Raw genomic sequence first — 8,355 nt, 5'->3', positions numbered from 1 at the left:
TGAGAGGTGGTTCCGGCATGCCGGCAGGTGATTCCGGACTTTCTGCCGAGTGGTTCTGGCATAGAAGGCAGGTGATATTGGCATGTCCAGCAGGTGGTTCTGGGGAGTGGAGCCGGTGGTTCCGGCATACTTGGCAGGTGGTTCCGGCGTGTCCGGCACATGGTTCTGGCACGTCTGAGAGGTGGTTCTGGCATGCCCGGCAGGTGATCCCGGAGAGTCCTCCAAGTGCTTCTGGCGTAGCCCGCAGGTGTATTTGGTGTGTCAGGCAGGTGGTTCTGGCGAGTCGAGCAGGTGGTTCCGGCGTGTTCTGCAGGTGGTTCAGGCAGGTCTGGCAGGTGTTTGCAGTCTGTCCATGACATGGTTCCGGCATGCTCGGAAGGTGATTCTGGAGTGTCCACCAAGTGGTTTTTGCATAGCCATCAAGTGATTTTGGTGTGTCAGGCAGGTGGTTCCGGCGTGTCCAGCAGCTGTTTCCGGCAAGCTCGGCATGTGCTTCCTGTCTCTCCGGCATGTGGTTGTGGCACGTCTGAGAGGTGGTTCCGGCATGCCCGGCAGGTGATTCCGGAGTGTCCGACATGTGGTTCTGGCACGTCTGAGAGGTGGTTCCGGAATGCCCGGCAGGTGATTCTGGCGTCTGCTGCATGTGGTTCTGGCCCATCTGAGAGGTTGTTCAGGCATGCCCTGCAGGTGATTCCAGAGTGTCTGGCAAGTGGTTCTGGCATAGCCGGCTGGTGATTTTGGCGTGTCCAGCAGGTTGCTGCAGCGTGGTGAGCAGGTTGTTCCGGCGTGCTCAGCTGGTGGTTCAGGCGGGTCCGGCAGGTGGTTCCAGTCTGTCCAGTAGGTGGTTCTGTCGTTTACGGCACATGCTTCTGGCACGTCTGAGTGGTGGTTCTGGCATGCCCGGTGGGTTATTCCATAGAGTCCGCCACGTGGTTCTGGCCTAGCCGGCAGGTGATTTTGGAATCTACGGCTGGTGGTTGAGGCGAGTCGAGCAGGAGGTTCCGGCGTGCTTGGCAGGTGCTTCCTGTGTCATTGGCATGTGGTTCTGGCATGTCTGAGGGGTGGTTCCGGCATGCCCGGCAGGTGATTCCGGAGTGTTCGCCAAGTGGTTCTGGCGTAGCCGGTAGGTGATTTTGCATGTCCGGCGGTGGTTCCAGCGAGTGGAGCCGGTGGTTCCAGCGTGTCAGGCAGGTGGTTCCGGTCTGTCCTGGAGGTGTTTCCCGTGTGTCCGGCACTTGCTTCTGGCACGTCTGAGAGTTTGTGCCATCATGCCCGAAACATTATTCCAGCTTGTATGCAAAGTGGTTCTGACATAGCCGGCAGGTGCTTCCTGCGAGTCTGGCAGGTGGTTCCGGTCTGTCCGGTAGGTGGTTCCAGCGTCTACGGCACGTGGTTCTGGTGCCTCTGAGTGCTGGTTCCGGCATGACCGGCTGGTGATTCCGGATTGTCCACCAAGTGGTTCTGGTGTAGCCGGAAGGTGATTTTGGTGTGTCCGGCAGGTGTTTCTGGCTAGTCGAGCAGGTGGCTCTGGCGTGCTCGGCCGGTTGGTTCCGGCGTGTCCGGCAGTTGCTTCCCTTCTGTCCGGTAGGTGGTAACCGTGTGTCCGGCACTTGGTGCTGGCACGTCTCAGAGGTGATTCCGGCATGCCCGGCAGGTGATGCCGTAGTGTCCGCCAAGTGGTTCTGGCATTGCGGGCAGGTGATTTTCGCGTGTCCAGCAGGTGGTTCTCTGGAGTGGCACAGATGGTTCTGGCATGCTCGGCACGTGCTTCCGGCGTCTCCGTTATGTGGTTCTTGCACGTTTGAGAGGTGGTTCCGGCATGACCGGCATGTGATTCCAGATTGTGTGCCAAGTGGTTCTGGTGCAGCCGGCAGGTGATTTTGGCATGTCCGGCAGTTGGTTCCGGCGTGCTCGGCAGGTGGTTCAGGCGTGGCCGGGTGGTGGTTCCAGTCTGTGCAGTACATGTTTCCAGCTTGTCCGGCACGTGGTTCTGGTACGTCTGAGAGGTGGTTCCGGCATGGCTGGCAGGTGATACCAGACTGTCCCCCAGGTGATTGTGGCATAGCCGGCAGTTGATTTTGGCCTGTCTGGCAGGTGGTTCCGGCGAGTCGAGCAGGTGGCTCCGGCGTGCTCGGCAGATGGTTCGGCATGTCTGGCATGTGGTTTCGGTCTGTGTGGTAGGTGTTTCCTGCGTGTCCGGCACCTGCTTCCGGCACGTCTGAGAGGTGGTTCCGGCATGCGTGGCAGGTGGTTCCGGTCTGTCCTGGAGGTGGTTTCCGCGTGTCCGGCACGTGCTTCTGGCACGTCTGAGAGGTTGTGCCATCATGCCTGAAACATTATTACGGCTTGTACGCAAAGTGGTTCTGACTTAGCGGGCAGGTGCTTCCGGCGTGTCCGGCAGGTGGTTCCCTTCTGTCCGGTAGGTGGTTCCCGCATGTCCGGCACATGTTGCTGGCATGTCTGAGAGGTGATTCCTGCATGCCCGGCAGGTGATTCCGGAGTGTCCGACAAGTGGTTCGGACATAGCCAGCAGGTGATTTTGGCATGTCCATCAGGTGGTTCTGGCAAGTCGAGCAGGTGGTTTGTGGCGTGCTTGGCAGGTGCTTCCGGTGTCATTGACATGTGGTTCTGGCATGTCTGAGAGGTGGTTCCGGCATGCCCGGCAGGTGATTCCGGAGTGTTCGCCAAGTGGTTCTGGCGTAGCCGGCAAGTGATTGTGCATGTCCGCTGGTGGTTCCGGCGACTAGAGTCGGTTGTTCCGGCGTGTCCGGCAGGTGGTTCCGGTCTGTCCGGCAGGTGGTTCTGGGGTGTCCTGCACGAGTTTCTGGCACGTCTGAGAGGTTGTGTCGGCATGCCCTTCACGTGATTCGGGCTTGTCCACCAGGTGGTTCTGGTGTAGCGGGCAGGTGATTTTGGCGTGTTCGGCAGGTGGGACCGGTGAGTCAAGCAGGTGGTTCCAGCGAGTGTTTTCTGTGTTTCCGGTCTGTCCGGGAGATGGTTCCGGCCTGCCCGGCACGTGCTTCTGGCACTTCTGAGAGGTTGTGCTGGCATGCCCGGCAGGTGATTCTGGAGTGTCCGCCAAGTGGTTGTGGCGTACCCGGCTTGTGACTTTGGCGTGTGCAGCATGTGGTTCTGTGGAGTGGATCAGGAACTTCCAGCATTCTCGGCAGGTGCTTCCGCCATCTCCGGCATGTGTTTGTGACACCTCTGAGAGTTGGTTCCAGCATGCCCGCAGGTGATTTCGGAGTGTCCGACAAGTGGTTGTGGCGTAGCCGGCTGGTGATTGTGGCAGGTCCGGCAGGTGGTTCTGGCGAGTCAAGCAGGTGGTCCCGGCGTGTCCGTCAGCTGGTTCCGGTCTGTCCTGGAGGTGGTTCCGGAGTGTCTGCCGAGTGGTTCTGGTGTAGCCGGCAGCTGATTTTGGCATGTCCGGCAGGTGGCTGTCGGTTGTGGATCAGGAACTTCCGGCATTCTAGACAGGTGCTTCCGTCATCTCCGGCATGTGTTTCTGGCACCTCTGAGAGGTGGTTCCGGCATGCGCGGCAGGTGATTCCGGAGTGTCCGCCAAGTGGTTCCGGCGTAGCCAGAGGTGATTTTGGCGTGTCCGGGAGGTGTATCTTGCGAGTCGAGCAGGTGGCTCAGGCATGTTCAGCAGGTGCTTCCAGCGTGTCCGGCACGTGGTTCTGGTGTGTCTGAGAGCTGTTTCTGGCATGTCCAGCAGAATATTCCGGAGTGTCCACCAAGTGGTTCTGGCATACCCGGCAGGTGAGTTTATCATGTCAGGTAAGTGGTTCCAGTGAGTCGAGCAGGTGGTTCTGGCATGCTCGGCAGGTGGTTCAGGCGGGTCTGGCAGGTGGTTTCGGTCTGTTCGGCGTGTGGTTCCGGCATCTCAGGCACATGGTTCTGGCACGTCTGAGAGGTGGTTCTCGCCGGCCCAAGAGGTGTTTCCGGGGTGTTCACCACCTGGTTGTGGCGTAGCCAGCTGGTGATTTTGGCGTGTCTGGCAGGTGGTTCTGGCGAGTCAAGCAGGTGGTCCCGGCGTGTCGGCAGGTGGTTCCGGGCTGTCCTGGAGGTGGTTCTGGAGTGTCTGCCGAGTGGTTCTGGCGTAGCCGGCAGGTGATTTTGGCGTGTCCGGCAGGTGGTTCTGGCGAGTCGAGCAGGTGGTTCCGGCGTGCTCGGCAGTTGCTTCTGGACTCTCCAGCACGTGGTGGTGGCACCTCTGAGAGGTGGTTCCAGCATGCCTGGCAGGTGATTCCGGAGTGTCTGCCGAGTGGTTCTGGCATAGCCGGCGGGTGATTTTGGCGTGTCAAGCAGGTGGTTCAGGGGAGTGGATCAGGTGGTTCCGGCATACTCGGCAGGTGGTTCCGGCGTGTCCGGCAGGTGTTTGCAGTGTGTCCATGATGTGGTTCCGGCATGCCCGCCAGGTGATTCCGGACTGTCCACCAAGTGGTTTTGTTGTAGCCGGCATATGATTTTGGCCTGTCTGTCAGGTGGTTCCGGCATGTCCAGCAGGTGTTTCCGGCAAGCTCGGCATTTGCTTCCGGTCTCTCTGGCATGTGATTCTGACACCTCTGAGAGGTGGTTCCGGCATGCCCGGCAGGTGATTCCAGAGTGTTTGCCGAGTGGTTCTGGCGTAGCCGGCAGGTGATTTTGGCGTGTCCAGCAGGTGTTTCTGGGGAGTGAATCAGGTGGTTCCGTCATACTCGGCAGGTGGTACCGCCGTGTCCGGAACATGGTTCTGGCAAGTCTGAGAGGTGGTTCCGCCTGCCCGACAGGTGATTCCGGAGTGTCCGCCAAGTGGTTCTGTCATACCCGGCAGGTGATGTTTGCATGTCCGGCAGGTGGTTCTGGGGAGTGGATCAGGTGGTTCCGGGATACTCGGCAGGTGGTACCGGCGTGTCCAGAACATGGTCCTGGCAAGTCTGAGAGGTGGTTCCGGCATGCCCGAAATGTGATTCCGGAGTGTCCGCCAAGTGGTTCTGGCGTACCCGGCAGGAGATTTTGGCATGTCCGTCATGTGGTTCTGGCGAGTCAAGCTGGTGGTCCCGGCGTGTCCGTCGGTTGTTCCGGTCTCTCCTGGAGGTGGTTCCGGAGTGTCTGCCGAGTGGTTCTGGTGTAGCAGGCAGGTGATTTTGGCGTGGCCGGCAGGTGTTTCTTGCGAGTCGAGCATGTGGCTCAGGCATCCTCAGCAGGTGCTTCTGGCGTCTGCGGCACGTGGTTCTGGTGTGGTTGAGAGCTGGTTCTGGCATGTCTGGCAGATGATTCCGGAGTGTCCAACTAGTGGTTCTGGCGTACCCGGCAGGTGATTTTGGCGTGTCTGGCAGGGGTTTCTTGCGGGTCAAGCAGGTGGTTCTGGCGTGCTCGGCAGGTGTTTCCGGAGTGTCCGACAAGTGGTTGTGGCATAGCCGGCTGATGATTTTGGCATGTCTGGCAGGAGGTTCTGGCGAGTCAAGCAGGTGGTGCCGGCGTGTCCGGCAGTTGGCTCCTGGCTGTCCTGGAGATGGTTCCGGAGTGTCTGCAGAGTGGTTCTGGCGTAGCCGGCAGGTGATTTTGGTGTGTCCAGCAGGTGGTTCTGGGGAGTGAATCCGGTGGTTCCGGCACACTCGGCAGGTGGTACCGCCGTGTCCGGAACATGGTTCTGGCAAGTCTGAGAGGTGGTTCCGCCTGCCCGACAGGTGATTCCCGAGGGTGCACCAAGTGGCTCTGGCATACCCAGCAGGTGATTTTGGCGTGTCAGGTAGGTGGTTCTGGCGAGTCGAGCAGGTGGCTCCGGCGTGCTCGGCAGGTGGTTCACGCGGGTCTGGCAGGTGGTCTCGGTCTGTTTGTAGTGTGGTTCCGGCATCTCAGGCACATGGTTCTGGCACGTCTGAGAGGTGGTTCCGGCCGGCCCGACAGGTGTTTCCGGAATGTCCGCCAAGTGGTTCTGGCGTAGCTGGCAGGTGATGTTGGCGTGACCGCCAGGTGGTTCCAGCAAGCCTGGCAGGTGATTCCAAAGTGTTCACCAACTGGTTGTGGCGTAGCCGACAGGTGATTTTGGCGTGTCCGGCAGGTGGTTCTGGTGAGTCGAGCAGATGGTTCCGGCGTGCTCTTCAGGTGCTTCCAGTGTCATTGGCATGTGGTTCTGGCATGTCTGAGAGGTGGTTCCGGCATGCCCGGCAGGTGATTCCGGAGTGTTGGCCAAGTGTTTCTGGCGTAGCCGGCAGGTGATTTTGCATGTCCAGCAGTGGTTCTGGCGTGTCGAGCCTGTGGTTCCGGCGTGTCTGGCAGGTGGTTCCGGTCTGTCCGGCAGGTGTTTCTGGGGTGTCCGGCACGAGGTTCTGGCACGTCTGAGAGGCTGTGCCGGCATGCCCCTCACGTGATTCCGGAGTGTCCGCCGAGTGGTTCTGGCGTACCCGGCAGGTGATTTTGGCGCATCCGGCAGGTGGGACCGGTGAGTCAAGCAGGTGTTTCCTGCGAGTGTTTCCTGTGGTTCCGGTCTGTCCGGGAGATGGCTCCGGCCTGTCCGGCACGTGCTTCTGACACTTCTGAGAGGTTGTGCTGGCATGCCCGGCACGTGATTCCGGACTCTCCGCCAAGTGGTTCTGGCGTAGCCGGCAGGTGATTTTGCCATGTCCTGCACGTGGTTCCAGCGAGTCGAGCATGTGGTTCCGGCGTGCTCGACAGTTGGTTCTGGCAGGTCTGGCAGGTGGTTCCCGTCTGTCCAGGAGGTGGTTCCAGCGTTTCCGGCACGTGGTTCCGGCATGTCTGAGAGGTGATTCTATCATGCCTGGCAGGTGATTCCACAGAGTCCACCAAGTGGTTTTAGCATAGCCGGCAGGTGATTTTGGCGTGTCCGGCAGGTTGTTCAGGCGAGTTGAGCAGGTGGTTCCGGCGTGCTCGGCAGGTGCTTTCGGCGTCTCCGGCACGTGTTTCTGGCACATCTGATAGGTGGTTCTGGCATGCCCGAAAGGTGATTCCACTCTGTCCTTTAGGTGGTTCCAGCCTGTACGGCAAGTGTTTCTGGTACGTCTCAAAGGTGGTTGCGCATGCCCAACAGGTGATTCCGGACTGTCCGCCACGTGCTTCTGGGACGTCTGAGAGATGGTTCCAGCATGCCTAGCAGGTCATTCCAGAGAGTCCTCCAAGTGGTTCTGGCATAGCCCAAAGGTGATTTTGGCGTGTCCGGCAGGTGGCTCCAGTGTGTCCAGTACGTGTTTCCAGCTTGTCTGGCACGTGGTTCTGGTACGTCTGAGTGGTGGTTCCGCCATGGTTGGCAGGTGATTCCGGACTGTCCCCCAGGTGGTTCTGGCATAGCCAGCAGTTGATATTGGCCTGTCTGGCATGTCGTTCCGGCGAGTCGTGCAGGTGGCTGTGGCGTGTTCAGCAGGTGGTTCTGGCGTGTCTGGCAGGTGGTTCCGTTGTGTCTGATAGGTCTTTCCAGCATGTCCGGCACGTGCTTCTGGCGCGTCTGAGAGGTGGTTCTGGCATGCCAGGCAGGTGATTCCGGAGTGTCGGGTAAGTGGTTCTGGTGTAGCCGGCAGTTCATTTTGGCATGTCTGGCACGTGGGTCCTGCGAGTAGAGCAGGTGGTACCGGCGTGCTCGGCAGCTGGTCCAGGCGTGTCCGGCAGGTGGTTCCAGTGTGTCCAGGACGTGGTTGCAGCGTGTCTGGCACGTGGTTGTGTTACGTCTGAGAGGTGGTTCCTGCATGCCCGGCAGGTGATTCCGGACTTTCGCCCAGGTGGTTCCCACATAGCCAGTTTTTGATTTTGCCCTGTCCGGCAGGTGGTTCCGGCAAGTCAAACAGGTGGCTCCAGCGTGCTCGTCAGGTGGTTCCAGTCTGTCCGGTAGGTTTTTCTGGCGTGTCCGGCACGTGGTTCTGGCACGTCTGAGAGGTGTTTCCAGCATGCCCGGCAGGTCATCCCGGAGTGTCCTCCAAGTGGTTCTGGCGTATCCCGCACGTGATTTTGGCGTGTCCGGCAGGTGGTTCTGTCGTGCTCGGCTTGTGGTTCAGGCGTGGCCGGCAGGTGGTTCCGTTCTGTCCGATAGGTCGTTCCAGCATGTCCGGCACGTGCTTCTGGCACGTCTGAGCGGTGGTTCTGGCATGCCCGGCAGGTGATTCTGGAGTGTCCGACAAATGGTTGTGGCGTAGCCGCCTGTTGATTTTGGCGTGTCCGGCAGGGGGTTCTGTGGAGTGGATCAGGAACTTCCAGCATTCTCGGCAGGTGCTTGCGCCGTCTCTGGCATTTGGTTGTGGCATCTCTGAGACGTGGTTCCGGCATGACCGGCAGGTGATTCCGGAGTGTCTGCCGAGTGGTTCGGGTGTATCTGGCGGGTGATTTTGGCGTGCCCGGCAGGTGGTTCTGTCGAGTCAAGCAGGT

The sequence above is a fragment of the Equus caballus genome, chromosome 21, assembly GCF_041296265.1.
Source record: "Equus caballus isolate H_3958 breed thoroughbred chromosome 21, TB-T2T, whole genome shotgun sequence".
Taxonomy (NCBI): domain Eukaryota; kingdom Metazoa; phylum Chordata; class Mammalia; order Perissodactyla; family Equidae; genus Equus; species Equus caballus.
The sequence above is the reverse complement of the archived record's forward strand: the minus strand, read 5'-3'. Positions refer to the sequence as shown.